The following is a 19,377-nucleotide window of genomic DNA, read 5'->3' as shown; positions in this document are numbered from 1 at the left end:
TCATAACTTTTTATATACGGACTTCGTTTTCATCTGTCTTTTTACCGCTGAGTTCCTATTAATGAGATCTTCAACTTTCATTTAGGACGCGTAAGGCAAAAACTGCTTGAACTAAAATTCGAGTTTCGGGTCGTGCACTGCTATGCCAAATGTTAGAAAATTCATAACTTCCTCATACAAAGTCAGATTTGGGCGTTCTTTTTATGGACGCTCTCAGTTTAGCATATTGTAAGAATTTTTTTATATTACTAAGGCTAAAAAGTCCTCCATCGTAAATTCACTATTTACGTCTCCCGGTGTCGTGCTGGTTTTTCCGTAAAACTTCGACGGACCATAACTTCTTCGTTATAACTCGGATTTCAACGTTTTTTATATGTACGAAACCCTTGAGACGTATTCTACAACTTGGTTAAGATTATTTATTTTAAATAATCTTTTGTCACAAAATTCGTTTTCGACCCCTATTTTCTCTAAATTGATCTACAGGCATTACAATTATCTCCCCCTTAGGATGATTACGTCCCGGAATCATCAACGAAATAGGGCTCACATGATGACTCCATACGATATCTCTTCCTCCTAAGTAATAACTGTAACTTGATGTTTCTTTGAACAAATATCTAACTCTAAGACTTCCTGATTCCAGGCGGTGCTCGATCTTGCACTTGCTCCCTATCTCACGTTATACTCCGAATAATGACCTTCAAGTCACAATCTCGATCCTTACTGGAGACTGCTTTTTCTTCTTAACAAACTTAAGATAAGTTATTTTATTACTAAAGTGGACCGATGTGTCATATTCTAGTGACTTATTATCGTATGATCCCACGCTTAGACTCAGGTCTCTTAGAGTCTTCCAGAACAGACTATACATTTCTTCATGTTCTAATCACATCTTAAAAGGTAGCATTTCTAGCCATAAGCAACTATCGCGATACCTCCACCGATCGCTTTGATTATCTTTTATTTCAATCTTCGGACTTAATTCAGATGCTACATCAAACTTGGTTCTCTGAATCACGTAACATACTTATCGTAGTCGGACTCAATTCGATATGACCACTAGGGTCGGAATAAAAATCATCCTCTTAGTCATTACCGAAATGATGGTAACGGCATATTTGAATAAAATGGTATCAATTACTAGCTTCTTGGTAACCTTGTGATTTTCCCTGATCCAAGCGTGAGTCTTGTGCTTCCGGTAGTATAGGCCTCTACTACCTTTCACACCTACTCATACTCGTCCCAAGTATTGTATCGCATTTCACCTAAGTCACCATACAATAAAATCAATAACAACTTGACACATTAGATAACAAAACAAAGGTTTTATATTATTCCTTGAAACGATTACATAGGTGTTCAAGTTCAACCTATACTATGCCTCTAATAGGATACACCACATGGTACTATTTACACGACTACTTCATAGATCCTCATTCCTGATCCCTTTCATTTCCATCTTCTTTGCCAAGCATCATATGGAACGCTCTTGCCTTCGGTTTCAGTTGAATGTTTGGTCTTGCCGCCTCTTTCTTCTTCGGTCAATCCTTAGCAATGTGCCCTTCTTCACGGCATTCATAACACACCTTTTGCTGGTGGTGCACTTGTTGGCATAATGTCCGGTCTTCCCACACTTGTAGCAAATCACTTCCTCGCTACATTTCCCAAAGTGCTTCTTCTTGCACTTCTCGCACCATTTCACTTTGTTTCCTCCTCCGCTAAACTCCTTTGAACCAGACTTGATCTTCTTATTGGACCTCGTAGACCCCTCAAACTTCCTTTTTTCACCAACCTCAATCTTGTTGGCAGCTCTTCCCTTAATCATATCCTCCACAGACTTGGCATCCCAGATAGCTGCCTCCAGAGTAGGTGCCTGACGCACTGCACCGCGTACTCCCATGGAAGTCCCTTTGCGTACTTGTTGATTTTCTTCAGCTCATCCGGAACAAGATGTAAAGCGAACTCCATCTTCTCTATGAATTTGTTGGTGTATTCATCAATTGACATGCTTCTTTTCTTCAAGGTCAGGAATTGGTTCTCTAGCTCGAGCAGGTTTTGGGTTGACCAATACTTGCGTTTGAACTGCACCAAAAACTCTGCCCATGTCAGTTGTAGGGGCTCATTGGGGCTCAGAGACTTCCCCAGGGTATTCCACCAGTGCACAACACCTCCTTGGAATTTACGTACTGCAAAGGTGGTATGTAACTTGCCTCTGCAACCACATGTCATGAAATCTAACTCCATCTCCGAGATCCAATCCATGACTCCAATCGGATCGTCCTTTCTAGTGAAAGTCGATGGCTTGCAAGTCAGAAAATCCTTGTACTTGCATCCATTCCTCTTGACTCCGTCATACTGGTTGTTTTGTCGAACTACTGGTGGGTTGGATTGACCAACGGTCCCACTGTAGTTCCCTCCTTCTGACTGTCCATCGTTCAATTCGGGCTGTTCAACTAGCATTGTAGGTTCGTCCCTATTTTCATGCCACATTTTCCTCATCTCTTCCTGTTGTTTAGCCAACTTAGCCCGTATCATAGCTTGTACTCCGGCCATTGTAATTGGCTTAGGAGCATCTGCTACAAACGGGTATTTGTTTAATCACTGGTGGTTGATTCCTGTTCCCATTTGCATTCCCGGCTCCACTACGGGTTCTTTCCATTTCGATCTATATACCAAATCAGACGTTTGGTGTGTAATGACAAGAATTAATATATGAAAGATTTTATTTACAATCAACGTGTAATTCTCCCTATTTCTCCAAAAGGTCATATGCCAGTTCTAATACCGTAATTAAACGTTTAGAAATCTGAACACATAAAGTTTCTAGATCCGGTCGGCAACAGACCATAGATCTGATCATACAATGCATATCATAAATCATTTAGCACATAAAAGCATGTTAGGCATTTTCCCTAAATTAGTTAGTGCTTGTGTCTATTCTGGTTCTTTACTTAAATTTTATTAGACACACTCCTCACAATCCTTGCTTAGCATTCTTAGTTTAAGTCTAAAAAAAATCCATATTCCTAGTTCGCTTAAACTAATGCTCTGATACCAACAATGGTATCCCCATTTTCACGGCCAGAAAAGATCGATTTTATTTATGCTTTATAAAAATCAGAGTACCTCTTTTAATAAAAATATTGCGGAATTTGTTCCTAGTAAAACATGATAAATACGTTATCAAAGCATTTCCGAAGAAAAGTATTTTTATTCATTTTAAAACATTTGGGATGTCATCTTCAATACAGTAACATAAGCATAAACAGAACTTACATTCATTATCACTAGTGATTTATATCTCCTTAATCTATCAGTGTAATGTGACTTCATATCAACACCTGCGATATAAATAAACTGAGTGGGTCAGGTTGGGAAAGTTGGTGAGTACATATGGTTTTCAAACCACAATAAATAAGTTTATTAACTTTATAAAACAAACAAACCCGATTACCCGTTCCCGTTATCCTTACTTTACGTCCCTAAAACATCTAACACAAGGGACCTAGTCTAAGGGACTTTCATCGGTGTGACAACACATGCTTCGGGGGTTTCTCAAAAATTCATGTCAAATAAGGCAACCATGTGGGGGATGGAGTACTGCTGGTGAGCACACATTTCAAATAAACACCTACAGGTTGCGAGCCTGCTAGCGTTCCACTAGACTGTCTAGAATAGTCCATGGTCGTCATCTATACTACGCTAGATGACTGGATCATCAATAACATCTATAACGATGCCTCTCATTATTTATTTGGTCACACAACAACTATTACATCTACCCATGTTTTACCCAACACATTTTGTAGATATAAAATACATATACAGTTTAAATCATTTAAAACATGTATAAAATCGTTCATCCAGCATAGATAGCAAGTATACAGATAATATGCACATACATCACGTAATTTATGTAAAATACTTCATATCTATGTGTAAGATGAAAGTAACTATGCACTCACTTTGTAAGGTGGTGATTCCGAACTCAAACAACGCTTCGCTTCTTAAAAAAATAATTTCTTTTGATGAAACCTAGTATTATTACCACTAGAGTTTAGTCTATTATTCACCGAGACTTATTAATAGTCTAGATATTATTACTATTATATAAGCGTTAAACAATACTTATATAACCCATAATAATAGCCCAAGTACTTATTATAAGTTCCTAATGATGTTACTATAATTAAACAAAAGCTATATTAAAAATAGCGTAGGCGTAGCTCACTTACAGCGGGTTTTATAGAAAACCGGGCTTTGCTTGGAGCAGCGTTCCCAAGCTGAAAATCTCTTCTTCTCGGAGCCGTCGAGCACTCCGGGGCTTCCGCCTCATGCTAGGGAGGTTCCCTAGGCTTTTCGGGGGGTTTCAGGGCTAGAGAGAGGTTCTAGAGAGAAAGAGAGAGTAAAGAGAAAAAAGAATGGGAAAGGTGTGAAGAAAATGAGGGTGGGAGATGTTCTATTTATAGGGTGAAAAATGGCTGAACTTGGTGCCACATGTCACCACCTAGTGGCAAGACTTGGGGAGAAAGCAATGGCCAAGATTGTGCCACATCACCCATTTTTGCACAGCACACTCACGACTTCTAAAATCTGTAACATTCACATATGACCTCTGTTTTTGACATTCTATATATCCACGCGTAGGTAAAAATAAGATCTACAACTTTCATTTTGACTCTGTCAGCTAATTCTCGACCAATCTTAAATTTAACAGTACGAGGAGATTATATTGTTAAATGTCCGCGTACAATTCATAACTTTTATATACGGACTCCGTTTTCATCTGTCTTTTTACCGCTGAGTTCCTATTAATGAGATCTTCAACTTTCATTTAGGATGCGTAAATCAAAAACTGCTTGAACTAAAATTCGAGTTTCGGGCCGTGCACTGCTATGCCAAATGTTAGAAAATTCATAACTTCCTCATACGAAGTCAGATTTGGGCGTTCTTTTTATGGACGCTCTTAGTTTAACATATTTTAAGAATTTTGTTTAGATTACTAAGCCGTAAAACTTCGACGGACCATAACTTCTTCGTTATAACTCGATTTTCAACGTTTTTTATATGTACGAAACCCTTGAGACGTATTCTACAACTTGGTTAAGATTATTTATTCTAAATAATCTTTTGTCAATAATTCGTTTGCGACCCCTATTATCTCTAAATTTACTAGCCCGGATCTACGGGCGTTACATTGGGCCCCTCCCCAGTCTTGCTACTGGTGAGTCATGAAACCCTATCCGTACTCCTGCTGCTGGTGAGATACGGGACCTCGCCCACACTCACTCTTCCCCTACCTCGGGCCTCGCCCCTGCTATGCTACTAATGAGATACGAAACCCCGTCCATACTCTGCTAATGAGAGAAACGGGTCCTCATCCATACTCGCCTTCCTACCAGGAACATACAAGTATCACATAGAGAACAAGTATAAACTAACGTACAAACATTCTCCGAGCATCCGCACGATATCGGGCCTTTGTCCGGAATAACATACTAGCATACAGTGCCTAGGGCTAACCCCCGGGTCTTCCTACTCATAAACTACATGGGCCGAAATTGTGGCCTTAGGCCCATTTACATCATGAGGAGACTCACCATGCACTATTGAACCCTTGATGATATCCCTCTGGATGCTATGTGACAATTCCAGAACCGCTACTCCTTCGGCTCCCCGAGCTATTAATACCAAAACATCACTTAGTCCAATACAATAATCCTTCATGGGGTATAATGACCATTCTACCCTCCTAGCCCAAATTGATACATATCCCAGGTCCACTACCATAATTCAAAAGGCCCAAAACTAGGTAAGCTTCTCAAGCCCACTAATGGCCCAATTTGCTAAATTGGGCCCAATCCCTTTAATGGGCCTTACTTTATTCCCATAACATATTTTGGCCTATGTCAACTGACTCCTGCTGACCTACTATGGCCTAGAGGCCCAAATTCCAAAACACAGCCCAAGTCGAGGCCCAAAAATGAAAGCCCAAATTGGAAGAGTATGCGGAGCGTACTCCTATGTAAGCTAGGCGTACTGGCTGATGGCTTGTATGTCGTGCGTACCTCCTTGTACGCCCATTGTACAACCTTGTTAAGCTACTTTTCCATTAAGTGCTTAATACACCACTTCAGAGGCTACAAACTCAAATCCAGGTCCGTTTCCACGTCTTAATCCATAAAGTTCCTAACTTGGTGGCTTGCAACCCACCAATTAAGCCGAAACTCAAAAGCTGACAACAAACTTCTACATCAAGGGCTAAATCTCATGCATGAGCTCATTAGGACCATCAAGATTGAGACTTTACTGCTTACCATAAACCTAGATCTAAGCATACTTAAGGAAAGTTTCAGAATTTATACCTCAAAATGATCTAAAATGGAACCACAATCTTGGATCTACTACTTCCCCATCGATCCACCACAATCTTGGATGTGAAATGGAAATGGATTTACAACACCTAAAATGCTCTCTAATGATCCCCCAAGGTTCCAAGAACACTCAAGAGAGGTTTAGGGTTTCATGGTGGCTATATGAAGATGAGATGGAGGCTGTTAACCTGGGTGTTATATTCTTTATATATTGGATTGGCCCTAAAATTAGGGTTTCTGGACACTGTGCGTACTTCCTGTACGATGGGCGTACTTCTTAAGCACCCGCGATCCTTTTACCCTTATACGCTGGGTGTACCCCAACCTTATGTTGGGCGTACTCGTGCGTTTACCACCTTGCATGAATGGTTCTTCTAGCCATTTATTTCCATTAGGGGTCATTTCTGTCAATAGCTTCAAAGTGTCATAACCCCTCCATTCCAAGTCCGTTTCCGATGAACTTTATATCCACGAAAAGGTGGCGAGAATCCCTACGCTTCTTGTGACACACCCCAGCCCAAATCCTCTTGAACAAAAACTCAAAACCCATAAAAGACCGAAATACCCTAGCCTTGGCCTATGAAATCCATAAACGTGTATTTTCAGAACAGGGTGTTACAATAAGCACATAAAATCACATAATTCACATAATATTCAAGTAATTCATCTTTATTACTTCAAAATAGGTTACAATGGTTGACCTTGACTATTACATCATTATATTAATGTGTAGCCCAAAAATACGGGCGTTACAAGTTCTTCCCGTGTTTGTGGTTTTTTTCCCATAAGTTTCTGTGATAGAGTGCCCCGTAGGAGTCCCCATGTAAAGGCAACTGCTACTAAACCTTCGTTGTGGTCTGGGACATCTAGTGTGGCGTTTGTGAACCTCCTAAAATATTCTCTTAGAGTTTCCCCCTCCTTCTGCTTACAATCGATGATAGAGTGCGAGTCTCCCTTGTATTTCCTTATCTGCATGAACTTTGTAAGGAAGAGGTACTTTAATTGCTCGAAGTTGTGTATGCTTGCTCAAAGTTGATATGCATCCTGACCGAAGTGTTTTGAACCATGTTCCAGCATTACCGTCTAGAGTCGTCAGGAAGTATGTGTCCCAGAATCGTTCGTCCAACTTGATTGATGTCATCATCCATTTGTACGTATCAATTTAGCTGTCAGTGTATGTGGTTCCATTGTAGGTCTTCAAGTGTGTTAGCTTAGCTGTGTTTGGGATTTCGTAGTCTAACAACTCTCTAGTGAACGGGGATGTCACGCTATGTGATAAGCAGTCTTGGTTTGGAATGGGTAACGCGCCTTGCGAGTTGTATTGTTGGGCCATGGATTGTGGGTGCACGATTGTGTTATTATAGGGTGTGTAATGACTAGGTTTTGGAGTATAGAGCGCTTGTTGTGAGAACGGTAGCGTTAGCAGGTGGTTGGATGGTATGGGCAGGTTTTGTGTATGTGGATTATTAGGCATAGTCTGCTGGTAATGGGGGATTGTAGAAGGACAAAGTGTGCTCATCGGGAATGGTGGTGTCAAGAAGGCCGATGTTTGGTTTACCATTGCCTGGGCCAGTGGTGGCATTGAGAAAGCTGCTTGTGCTTCTCCTGGCATCTGTACTATCGACGACGGGAAGAGTGTTGGTTGGATGCCGATTGTCTAGTTTGGCAGCGACGTTGTTTGGAAGGTCACCAGTTGTGTGCCTGCCATGGGGTTCAGTAGTGATGGTGTATGAGAGACTAGCAATTGAGCTGCTGCCGTTTGGATGCTGATTATCTAGTTTGGTGGCGGTGTTGTTTGGAAGGTCGTAGGTTGAGGAATTATCGGTTGTGATGCTGCCATCTGGGTCATCATCGACGGTTAGAGTGGGGTCGGTGCGGTGATGTTGGCGCTTGCCTTTGATGGCGTCATGGATGTTGACACTGTTGGTTGGGATATCTGTGTCGTATTGATTGTTGTCAACACAGAGAAGGAAGAGGGTTGTCCCTTGTCGACCGGTTGTCTTTGTCTACATGGTGGTTGGTGGTTACCACTGATCCTTCGTCGATTAGCATTTCTCCGGTGAACATCGTGGGAGGTGGGGTTTGTTCTAACGATGTCATTTACCGAATAGGACTGGTTGGCGTTCCATTGGTTCCCCTGGTGTCATTGGATACCATTTTCTTCTGGTGAACGGTGTGCTTTTAGTTTGTTTTTTTTTCACACAATGGATGGCGCCAAATGATGTGAGCTCGAACTCCACCTTGATTGTACTCCGATAAGAATGACTCCGATGATCCTGTGTGGTCACAATAAGAAAAGGTCGTCAGCTATTTCCCGGGAGGAGCTCCCAGAAAGATGCTCCGACGGTCAAGTCAGTGAGGTGTTTCTAGGTTTTAGTGATTGTAACTGGAGAAAGAATGACTTACTTGCCAAGGCATTGAGGATAACCTTTTATACTAGGTGCTCCTGATTGTCCGTACGGGACAGGGATGTCAGAGCCGACATGATCAGGAGCGCTGATTGGAGGATCGTGCTCCTTTATCCATCATAGCGTATCGATTGGCTCTGGTGGTAATGCCCTGAGCATTTTCTTTGTCGCTCGACTGTTGTATATGTGCTGGAGCGAAAGGCGCCCCAAACGGGGGCGAGCCTTTCTTCAGGAGTGCCCTGTTCTCAGGGGTGCTGGCGGGCGGTAAGCTTAGTCGAGTTTGGCCTGTCGGACGCGTCATTCTTTTAGGCACTCTGCTATGGCCGGGCGTGGCTCTTCCGTGCTTGCTAGGGCACGTCATCAAGATGCAAGTCCCAGATCCTCATGGATTAAAGCTTCCCAAGTTCTCTCTAATGGAATCATTCCTTCAAAGATGAGCACAAAACACTCAAAAGATCTCAAAACTCACAAATGGAGATTAGGGTTTCGAGGTTGTTGCTTAAAGGGAGTGAAGGTTGATAATAAAAGGCCTCAAGGGCGTTAGAGCCTTTAAACATGGCTCAAAACCCCAAAATTAGGGTTTGTGCTTTGGGCGATTATGTATTATGTATATTGAGCTACAGAGGGCATCATAGTTCATTAATCCCCTAAATCCAATGCTCCTCCTACCTGCTACATATGAGGCTACATTACGGCATGCGTAATGTGCCACAACCCCACTAATTACATTATATTGAAGGAAAGAAGATTACATAAAGGACAAGGTGTTACATTTTGGATATTTAACTTTAAATTCTTCTTCCAGTTCTGTAACGCCCGTAGATCCGGGCTAGTCAATTTAGAGGCAATAGGGGTCGAAAACGACTTTTCAAAAAAAGATTATTAAGAATAAAAAGAACGCCTAAATCTAACTTCTTATGAGGAAGTTATGATTTTTCGAAGTTTCGGCTTAGCGGTGTACAGCCCGAAGTTTGAGTATTAGATCGAGCGGTTTTTAGCCGACACAACCTAAATGAGAATCGAAGATCTCGTTATTAGTAGCGTAACGATAAAAAGACAGACGAAAATAGACATCGGATAAAGAAGTTATGAGATTTTAACGGACCAATCCTATCCCGGCCTGTTAAAAATATAATTTTAAAAATTAAGTCAAAATTAGCCGACGGAGTCTAAACGAAAGTTGTAGAGTACGTCTCCACCTACGCGTGAATATAAATAACGTCACAAACAGAGTTCGTATAAACGAGTTACAAATTATAATAGCATATTTACGTATTAAAATAAAATATAAATCATATATACGTACACACACACACGCACATATATATATATATATATATATATATATATATATATATATATATATATACATATGTATATATCATTAGAAAGGTATTGACGATGCGGTCATTATAAGACTAATGTTGAGTTCTTTCAACATTAGTTTAGTGCAAAATCATTAAATCTATTTAAAATAATATTATGAAGGGGTGTTTAGCTGTTTATATAACTATAAGGTCATTAAGTAATTATGGAGGGTAGTTTTTGTAAATTCAATTACTATAAATAAGAGGTTTGGGCTCCACCATTCTCTTGATTCAAGAGTCTTTCTCTCCTTATCCCCCGAGCATTTTGGTCCCTCGTGATTCGACTTCTCTTTCTGTAGTTTTAGTATAGTAAGGTGAGCGCTGAAGCGCTGCATGAATCTTTCTTAGAAAGATTCAGCGACGAAGTTCTTCCCCTGCAGAGCCCGACTGCTAGTTAAAATCCCCTTGTAAGTAAGTTATGCTTACCCTATTTTAAATATAGTTTATATTTAAAATTAGTATTGTTATTATAAATTTATAATAAATATTTGAGCTATTATTATGATTTATATAAGTGTCGTTATAATATCTTTTTAACTACTCGCGGTACGTGGAATCTGGTTTAAAGGGCCGCATAGGGTTGTTGGATTTCAGAAGTGCTATACGCCAAAATGGTCCTGCCCTCCGGTGTTTATGTCTGACCCTGTCTGTACATAGTCTTGGAAAGTATTGTTTAAATGCTTATATAATAATAATAATAATAATAATAATAATAATAATAATAATAATAATAATAATAATAATAATTAGTCACGATAATATTAGACTAAAATCTAGTGGTGATAATACTAGGTTTCATCGAAGGAAATTATTTTAAAGTAAACGAAGCGCTGTCCGAGTACCGAGTCACCACCTTCTCAGGTGAGTGCATAGTTACTTTCAGCTTACACATAGATATGACGTATTTTATATAAATTACCTGCTATGTGTGCATATTATCTGAATATTTGCTATCTATGTTGGATGAACGTTTTATACATGTTTTCAATGATTTAAACTGTATATGTATTTTATATCTACAAATTGTGTTGGGTAAAACATGGGTAGATGTAATAGTTGTTGTGTGACAAAATAAAATAATGAGATGCCTCGTTATAGATGTTAATGATGATCCAGTCATCTAGCGGAGTATAGATGACGACCACGGACTATTCTAGACAGTCCAGTGGAACACTAGCAGGCTCGCAACCTGTAGGTGTTTATTCGAACTGTGTGTTTATTTGAACTGTGTGCTCACCAAATGTACTCCATCCCCCACATGGTTGCCTTAAGGACATTTACGGTTGAGGAATCCCCTTGGCAGTAGTGTCCATCCCGATGATAGTCCTTAGACTAGGTCCCTTGTGTTAGATATCTTAAGGACGTAAAGTGAGGATAACGGGAATGGGTAATCGGGTTTATTTGGTTTGATAAAGTTAATAAACTTATTTATTGTGGGTTGAAAACCCTATGTGCTCACCAGGCTCCCAAGCCTGACCCACTCAGTTTCTTGTATTACAGGTAGTGGTGCATGAGCATAGATGTGATGTCTTGGGATGAGAGATTAATGGATTTTAGGCCTGTAAATACGGAATAATGTAGTAAGGCCTATGCTGTATTGTTTATGCTTATGATCTGTATCGAACATGACATCCCGAGTCTTTTTAAATGAAAAACATTTCTACGAAAATGCTTTTGATAAATCTTTATCATATTTTGTTTTGGGACAAATTCCGCAACACTTTTATTTAAAATATTACTCTGATTTTTAAACAAAGCATAAACAAAATCGGTCTTAAACAAAATCGGTCTTTTCTGGCCGTGAAAATGGGGATGTCACAAGTTCCCCATGTAACAACCGCTCTTTTATGATGATGCCATTGGATCTTCATGAGTCCAACCTTTTTGTTTCGAAGTTTCGTCTTTTTTCGATCTAAAATTTCTTCAATTTGTTCTCTAGACCTCAACCTTTTCATTTATCTCCACCTCATCCATTGATGTTTCTCAAGATATATCAAATAATTTCTTCCGCAAGAATGGAACATGAAATACGTCTTGAATACCTTCAAAATCACTTGGTAATTTAAGAAGATACACATCTTTCTCAATATTTTGTATGATCTCATATGGTCCGATGAACCGAGACTCGTTTTTCTCTCTCTGTTCAAAACGAATGATACCCTTTCATGATGATACTTTTAATGTCACCATATCCCTTTCTTCCCCTTCCTTTCCCGAACTGTCAGTGATTCAAATAAAGAAGTGGGTACGAGTCTTCCTCGATTGAAGTAATCACATGGCCTTCTCTTCCCAATTCTCCTAATGAAACTTATTGTTGTTGTTGTTGTTGAATATGAAGTTATGATTAACTTAGGAGTAAATAGCTCTTCACAACCAATCAAAGTAGAGGCTCTCCATTTGCTTGTCATGACACCTCTTTCCCTTTAGTTAGAAGTAGAAGTACAGTGCGTTTTTTTCCCCATACTTTAGAAAAGGTAAAAAAGTATGGATGAAATAAGAAAAAGTACATAAGTAATGATAAAAAAAACTTGGTTATGGAAATGTGAAGGTTATGCGAACCACTTTAGTATAACTACACCTAAAAAATATATTCTTACCCTTTCCCTTATTGTCAATGTTGCAAATTCCCATAAGACTAATGTACGTTCGTGTATACAGTTGTCCAACTACATTCTTCCTTAGACTTCTTTAGCCACTTTCGGCTTCCCCAATTCCACATTTTTCGTATTTGGGAGAGCTTGTTTGTGGTGGAGCATTTAGCAATGCTAGCAACCTTGTTAGGGTTGGCTGTCCGAAGACATTTTTAAGTAGGGCCTGCTCGACTTGCTTCTCATGAGATTTGGTAAAGAAATAAAAAATGGCTTACAAACCGTGCGGGCTTTTGGGGACATGAAATAGGGTAAGAGTATGAATGTTGCTTCTCAACTAGTGTTGGGGGTGGGGTCGATTCATTTATCGGCTTAGGAAATGAAGTATGTCGATGTGGTGATTATTATCGTTTTTGGATGTTGTGAAATTTTTGCAAAAAAACAAGCTTTCTGGATCGGCTAAACTTACGTAAGCAGACATTTTTGACATCTCTCTCGTTTATTTATTTATTTATTTTTCTAAATTTGCAATAGATGTAAAAAATGTACGATGAATTGGATTGTTTGCTTCACAACCATTTTGCTATTACCTATTTGTAATCACTTAGTTTTAATGCTATCTTTTTGCTGGTTTTTATATTATACTCTCGGTTCCAAAGCAAAATAAAATATATTAACAACTACTTCAAAGTAATTCGTCTTATCCATCTTGTACCAACATAAATTCAACATTAGCAATTCAAAACTGTAAAGTGAATTGCATAATTGGATTAGTTACCTTTTGAGTTTTGAGTAGTCTACTATTATTTTCTTTATTGATGGTTCTTTCTAAAGCAAACCGCAACTTATTAAAGGTATAAAGTAGAGAATAATAATAAAGAAAAATTCAAATTCGAACAAGGTCAAAGTATATCCCGTTAGGTCTACACGATTTAAATTTTTGTAAACTTTAATCAAAGTTATATCATAAAATAGATGCATTTATGTCGCCTATAGCGTTTCAATTTAAAAATAGGGCCCTTACAGAAAAAGCGAGATTAAAATAATTTCGTAGTTTCGTACCGTTATAAAGCTCATTAAAAATATTAGAGAAAAGAAAAGAAAAAAGGTATAAGGTGGATAGATACTTAAGTTTACGCCGTTCAGAAAAAAAAAATAATAATAAAAACAAAAATAAAAATAAAAATAAAAAATTTATATCCGGCGATTCAAAAAGACCTCTGCGATTGATGTAATTAAAGTCTTGACGATACAAAATGCACAATTTTTTAATGTCGTATTTTAAGGGTTGCAACATATATTCTATCATAACACATTTTTTTTTTGTACTTTTTTTTTTTTTTTTAATGAGTCAATTACTGAAATTGTCTCTGTGGTTTGATCAAAATTGCACGTTTGGTCCATAACTTTTTTTTTTTGCACTCGGATCGTCTCTGTGGTTTGATTTTGTTGCGTTTTTCATTCCTGTAGTTTGATTTTGTTGCATTTTTCGTCCCTTACATACATAAAGTTAGGGACCAAACATGCAATTTTTACCAAACCATATGGACGAAAAATGCAACAAAATCAAACCACATGGACGATCCGAGTGCAGAAAAAAAGTTAGGAACCAAACGTGCAATTTTGACCAAACCACAGGGACAATTTCAGTAATTTACTCTTTTTAAATTAATTATATCTTATTATTTATAACTTATATGAGGTTTTAGAAAGCAATTTTTTATATATATAGATGTATCTTTATTTTTAGGAAAGATGGTATCTTATGCATTTACAATAATTTTTTATGAACAGTTATATATATATATATATATATATATATATATATATATATATATATATATATATATATATATATTATCTTACTATTATATAAATCATTTTAGATATTTTTTGAAATTTAAGAGTTGTAATTATTTGAATATCATGTACAATCATATTAAACTAACTTCAATATAAAAGAATGCACACCTAAATGTATTTGGTATTACCTTGTACATGTTAAATGGCCTAATCCCCTCTAAACACCAAGATACACCTGTTACCACCGCGACTTCCATCATCTCTCTCTCTCTCTCTCTCCAACCTCCACTGCCCGTATATATATATATATATATATATATATATATATATATATATATATATATATATATGTTCAAATGTTTTTAGCAAGTATTGTGTGACTAAATGCACCAATGAAAATTCAAGAAATAATTAAATCACTAATAAATAATAAAATGGTATAAGAGTAATCTACACTATAATTAATTATGGTAAAAGAAAACAAAATCAATTAGTATCCTACTAATTTAGGTTATCAGTTTCATATAACACCACCACCGATTCCCCCTACTTCTCTAAAAATCATCGTTCTAAACACAACTCCAAACCCCATAATTTCCAGTCAAGCATCCACACGCAAACATGATCTAAAACACGCTTCTATTCGTGAAATGACCTACACAGTGCACCCCTGTAAGAATACAAGCCTTGAAACGTCACCGTGCTCCGGTGATAACGGAAACACCACGAGCTCATCAACCTCCGAGGCGGCAGGCAACGAATGCTGGTTTCTTGATGCGGAGAGGAAACAGGAGAAGAAGGAAAACCGGAACAACGTCGGCAGAGCCGCAAGAGCCCGTCGGTGGCCTTGTCGGTCGAAACACGATTGTTAAGGGGGTGGCGGTTCACGTCTTCAACAGCAGCTTCGCAACACCGGTGGTGGAGGCAAAAGGTTGGCAGCGGCGGAGAAAGTAAGAGGGGTGAAGATGGCGGCTGGGTAAACTCCGAATGGATGGTGGCGGCTAGAGAGAAGACGAGTTAGGGTTAGGGTATGGGAGTTGTTACCTTAAAACGGTAGGGAAGATCATCGGGTTTAAGTCCCGTGCTCCAAATCAAACTTTCATCCTTTTTAACAACTTTAGTCCCTCCCCCACCAAGCCTTTCCAACTTGAATCCAATATTTACCCTATCTACCCTGGCTATGGAATTCTTCTTCAAATTAAATATGGTAATTACCATTCTCTATTATATCGTTTCCGATAGAATATGTTACAAATTCTTTAAAAATATTCATAACCATTCTGCAAGAATAGTTTATTCTGTAAGACTATTTTATTGTTGTATTTTATTATAATGCATTGAATTGTTTAATTTTTGAAAATTGATTATCTTTTCTTGGTGGATTTAGGTTTTGAAGAGGCTAACATTGATGTGGAGAAGGAAGAAAACATATAGAACGAGAGTGTATTATACCATAATGTGTTCTGCTACAATGTATAAAGTGTTGCTTAAAAATAATATTCTTTCAGAATAGATTAGTGTTTTTGTTAGATTTTGATGTTTTTTTTTTTAATTTTTTCTTTCAGAGTGTTGGTATTATTCAATGAATCACAGTCATACAATGTAATTATTGTTATATTATTAGTTCAATAATTGATGTGTGTATTCTTTCATAATGTATTTACTAGTTTATGGATGACATTCTGCTATTCCGACAGAATAAATCGAAAAATATATTTACTAGTTTATGGTTCGCATTCTATCATTCTGACAGAATAAAACCAGATTTTTAAATTTGAATTAATTTAAAATATTCAGATTTTCAAAAAATAAAGGAATTAATCATCCCTAAAAATCCGAAAATTTCCTTTTTTAGTATAGGTTAATTGACTAAAATGCCCTTATGTTGAAATTTGTGTGATTATACGGTACATGTTATCATATTCTACTATTATAGACCCTCAGATCATGACCTTTGATTATATTTCATCCGATGGTCCAGATCTGTGCATTCTGACACAAAATAGTTAGTAAAAACAAAATAACCTAACCCTATATATATATATATATATATATATATATATATATATATATATATATATATATATATATATATAAACACTCATATGGACTATTGATTGTGCTTATCAGCAGTAATACAAAAAAAATCAAAAAATAAAATAAAAAATTGTCAATTTTTTTTTCAGAGTAGATATTGATTAAACGCACAATTTGCATAAGTTTGATGTTTTGGATGTTGAAAAATGATGGATTGTAACGTCTGCAAATTCGAACTAATCAATTTGGAAATAATAAACGTTAAAAATGACTTTTTGATAAAGATTATTTAGAATAAATAATGTTAATCAAGTTATAGTATATCTCACAAGGGTTTCATACATATAAAGAACATTGAAATCCGAGTTATAATGACTCGTCGAAGTTTTACTATTAAACCGACACGACATCACGTAACATAAAAAGTGAATTTTGATAAACAACTTTTTAGGTTTATCGATCTAAACGAAAGTCGTAGTAGACGTTAAACCAAAATCGTGCATGTAGTGAACGTCCAAATCTGACTTCGTATGAGGCAATTATGATTTTTCTAAGATTTAGCCTAGTAGTGCGCAACCTGGAAATCGAATTTTTGATCGATCGATTTTTAGCCGACAAAACCTAAATGAGAATTGAAGATCTCAATAATAGGAGCTCAACGATATAAAGACAAACAAAAACGGACGTCAGATGACAAAGTTATGAGTTTTTAACGGACTTTAACTGTCTAAGTTTGTTAAATTATAATTTTAAAGTAAAGTCAAAATTAGCCGATGTAACGCCCGTAAATCCGGGCTAGTCAATTTAGAGGTAATATGGGTCGAAAACGACTTTTCGACAAAACATTATTTAGAATAAATAATCTTAAAAAGTTGTATAATATGTCACAAGGTTTCCGTACATATAAAGAGCATCAAAATCGGAGTTATAACGAAGAAGTTATGACACGTCGAAGTTTCGCGACGGAACCGTTACGGCACCGGGAAGCGTAAATAGTGATTTTACGATGGAGGACTTTTTAGCCTTAGTGATCTAAATGAAAGTCGTATAATATGTTAAACCGAGAAAGTCTATAAAAAGAACGCCCAAATCTGACTTCGTATGAAGAAGTTATGATTTTTCTAAGATTCGGCTTAGCAGTGCACGACCCGAAACTCGATTTTAGTTCGAGTGGTTTTTGGCTTACGTGACTTAAATAAGATTTGAAGATCTCATCAATAGGAACTTAACAGTAAAAAGACAGACGAAAACAGAGTCCGTATGAAGGAGTTACAAATTCTTCGCGGTCATTTAACAGTCTAAACGCCTCGTACTGTTAAATTTAAGATCGATCGAGAATTAGCCGACGGAGTCAAAATGAAATTTGTAGATATTATTTTTACCTACGCATGGATATAAAGAACGTCAAAAACGGAGGTCGTATGTGAAAGTTACGGATTTTAGAAGTCGGAAGTGTGTTGTGCGAAAATGAGTGATGTGGCACAATCTTGGCCATTGCTTTCTCCCCAAGTCTTGCCACTTAGGGGTGTCAATTTATGACACGAAACGACAAAAATACACGAAACGAAACGAAATCGCGATGAAATCAAAATTTGAATTCGTGTTCGTGTTGTGTTTGTGTAAAGATTACAAAACACGATGTCGTGCCGTGTCGTGTTCGTGTTCATAAATCGACACGAAATTGACACGATTAAGCATATGGTTGTCGTGTTTTTCGTGTTATTCGTTTTTGTCGTGTTATATATCTTGAAGTATGAATGAAATACACTAACATTATGTAATATTATCTTTTTCGTGTCGTGTCGTGTTATCGTGTTTTAATTGGTTTGTTTTCGTGTTAATGAAAAAAAAATACGACATCGTGTCGTGTCGTGTTCGTGTCATCCAAAATCTTTTCGTGTCGTGTCGTGTCAGACAAAAACACGACACGACTGCCCGATTTGACAGCCCTATTGCCACTAGATGGTGACATGTGGCACCAAGTTCAACCATTTTCACCCTATAAATAGAACCTCTCCCACCCTCATTTTCTTCACACCTTTCTCATTCTTTCTTCTCTTTACTCTCTCTCTAGAACCTCTCTCTAGTCCCGAAACCCCCCGAAAAGCCTAGGGAACCTCCCTAGCACAAGGCGGAAGCCCCTGAGTGCTCGACGGCTCCGAGAAGAAGAGCTTTTCCGCATGGGAATGCTGCTCCAAGCAAAGCCTAGTTTTCTATAAAACCCGCTGTAAGTGAGTTACGCCTACGCTACTTTTAATATAGTTTTTATTTAATTATATTAACGTTATTAAGAACATATAATAAGTAATTGAGCTACTATTATGGGTTATATAAGTATTATTTAACGGTTATATAATAGTAATAATAGCTAGACTATTAATTAGTCTCGGTGAATAATAGACTAAACTCTAGTGGTAATAATACTAGGTTTCGTCGAAGAAAATTATTTTTTTTCAAGAAGTGAAGCGTTGTCTGAGTTCAGAATCACCACCTTTTCAAGTGAGTGCATAGTTATTTTCATCTTACACATAGATATGAAGTATTTTATATAAACTACGTGCTATGTGTTCATATTATCTGTATACTTGTTGTTTATGTTGGATGAATGTTTTTATACATGTTTTAGATGATTTAAATTGTATACGTATTTTATATACACGAATATGTTGGGTATGATACGGGTAGATGAATGATGAGAGATAAAAGATGATGTGAGTAAACATTGGCAGCTATAGACTTAGTGCCTAACTAATAAACATCGATAACTATGGACTTAGTGCCTATTGGACAAACACTC

The sequence above is a fragment of the Lactuca saligna genome, chromosome 8, assembly GCF_052625555.1.
Source record: "Lactuca saligna cultivar CGN05327 chromosome 8, ASM5262555v1, whole genome shotgun sequence".
In the NCBI taxonomy this organism is placed as follows: Eukaryota; Viridiplantae; Streptophyta; class Magnoliopsida; order Asterales; family Asteraceae; genus Lactuca; species Lactuca saligna.
Note: the sequence above shows the minus strand (reverse complement) of the source record.